Genomic DNA, 2,434 nt, shown 5'->3' with positions numbered 1-2,434 from the left:
ACACACACACACACACACACACACACGCATCAAATATGCATGTGTGTGTATATATATATATATATATATATATATATATACACGCACCCCATCGTATATATGTGTGCGTGTTCGTGTTTATGGTCACACCGGTCTAAATACTTGTATTGTTTATATTGTGTTCCCCATGCCCTGGGAATTAGCGGTTCGACAAACAGAACTCTATAAAATGTACAAGGCTGAAATAGGTACCGGGGTCGATGTGACAGACTTAAATCCCTTCAATGAGGTTCAATCCATTGATTGAAACCAGTAAGACATGTATTACACATACGTTATTTTCTTTATTTTACTTTCTGTCTCGAAACCAAACTAGTAGATTATAATTTCTAATACTACAAAAAGCGCAGAAACACATTTGCTACATAGATGTAAATAAGTATATTGATAAGTCAAGTACTCGCACGGTGCGAAGTGTTGCTTGTGCGTGTACACGTGAGGAAAACTTTGAACTATAAACAAACACGAAATAAATATTCTGTGTAGTGGTGGCATCAATATAATGTCATCTCATCCATTTAAATCAAAAATGCTGCTAGTACGTCGTAATACGTGAGAAAAATATTAAATTTTTTTTTTAATCAAACCAGAATTACATGTAAAATAGCAAATAACCATAAATCATTGTTTTATGATGTGATGTCATTTTACTAAATATGAATGAAAGCTTTTGATTACAAAATGAGTATTTGATAAATTTAAATAACAGTAATGTTACTTACCGTCTATGAAAATAAGAAAATGAAGAAGAATCTACAATAACGATTCAATGAGATTATCGGAGACGTAATTCATCAGACGAACAACATAGTTACATATCTATCCGAAACCTGTCCAGGTATAAATAAACTAATAGCTGTAGTTGGTGGGGGTCGTAGCTATCGTCGTGACTCTTATTTCGCTGGGAGTGGTAGTGAAAATCATTGCCAAGTTTGACAGTTGCTTCCCATGTTACCAATGGCAAATGTCAATAATAATGATTTAATGTTTTTGAATTTTAAGTGTCCGGAGAGATAAGTTTTGTCTGCTGTGATGATGGTGGTGGAGTCGGTGGGATAATGATGATGATAATAATGAGACGAAGAGAATAGAATGTATCAACGTTGAGAAGTTTTAGTGATAACAGAAGTGTGGAGTAATAAAATAGTGAGTGGCAAATGTGAGAAGCCGGTCGAGTTTTATATTCCCCCCTTGGATTCTTGTGATGAGATTTAATTACGTGGCGACTAAAATTTCGTAGACTTCCGGCATCTTTATAGCTGAGAGAGTTATCTCCCATGTCAACCATAATATAAGAGAAAGGGAGAGAGAGAGAGAGAATGTGTGTGTGTGTGTGTGTCCGTGCGTGCGTGTGAAGAGAGTGCGCACGACAAATCGAAATAAATCTGTGTTTATTTATTTATCCAATCTTTCGAAAGTGAAACTTCTCGTGTTTAAATATCTTACATGTGATAAAACGCATGGTGTAGCTCGTTGGTCACGCTAGAAGAAGTGAATGAGTGAAAATCAGAGACGCCAAATGCAGGAGAACTGTAGTAAAAGGTATTTTAATCAAAATAAAACTGCAACATTTTATTATAAATTATATTTAGTTTATCATTTTCAGATACACATGTATATAACTATGTATATGAAATTAAATTTTAAAATATGCGCGCGCACACACATTCACACAATTGTGTGTGTGCGTGTGTGTGTGTGTGTGTTCGTTTGTTTTACTGTCTCCTTGCCTTGACATGAGACAACGGTAATAAGCAAGTGTCACTGGTATGCAAGAGGTATTCATTTCCAATCGGTCATGTCAACGTGAATGGGCACGGCGAAATATTATCTGGAAATAGATGAAGGTTGGTAACAGCAAAGGCATCTGACCATACAAAAATTCGTCTGATGCAAGTGAACATGGAAAGGTGGATGCTTTTATATATATATATGTAGTGAACACTTCTCTCACTAGTATATATATTAACAGGCGAGCGTAGTAGAAAGCAACTCTTTCCCTGTCATCACCTGACTGACTATTCTTTGCGCGGGTAAATTATCTCCAGGCCGTTCACCCTAGGACGCAAATCGACCAACAGTAGCCCCTAATAAGGTCACGTGAGAGTGTTCTTCTGATGCTTCTCTGGAGCCGATCTGTATCTATAAATAGCCTGCTAGATACCCGTCAATTCGTTGCGGCTCAGATCTTGTAGGATCTGGTCGTTTGACCACACACGCGTAACACAGCACCAACCAGCCAGCCAGTTCCAGCGACGACATCAACAACCACTTCAACTACGACTACCAGCATCGCCGCCAGCGTCAACATGACTTCGACACGTACACAAGCTACCAACAGCTACCAAACAGCCACCGCAGCTTCTCAACCTTGTTTGTGTGATTTGCTCACCAC

The 2,434-nt window shown here is 38.0% G+C and overlaps 1 protein-coding gene across 1 annotated transcript in view; it reads right to left on the bottom strand.

The window, feature by feature from the left end:
• LOC106876853 (beta-1,4-galactosyltransferase 7) overlaps window positions 1–1,293 on the bottom strand; it is a 63,800-nt gene extending 62,507 nt beyond the window's left edge. The window contains exon 1 of the mRNA XM_014925583.2: window positions 762–1,293. The gene's annotated coding sequence lies outside the window, so the exon portion shown is untranslated. The remainder of the gene's footprint in view (window positions 1–761) is intronic.
• Between the last annotated feature and the right edge of the window lie 1,141 nt (window positions 1,294–2,434).

This window comes from Octopus bimaculoides, chromosome 2 (genome assembly GCF_001194135.2).
Source record: "Octopus bimaculoides isolate UCB-OBI-ISO-001 chromosome 2, ASM119413v2, whole genome shotgun sequence".
NCBI classification, from domain to species: Eukaryota; Metazoa; Mollusca; class Cephalopoda; order Octopoda; family Octopodidae; genus Octopus; species Octopus bimaculoides.
Note: the sequence above shows the minus strand (reverse complement) of the source record. Positions and strands in the feature narration are given on the sequence as shown.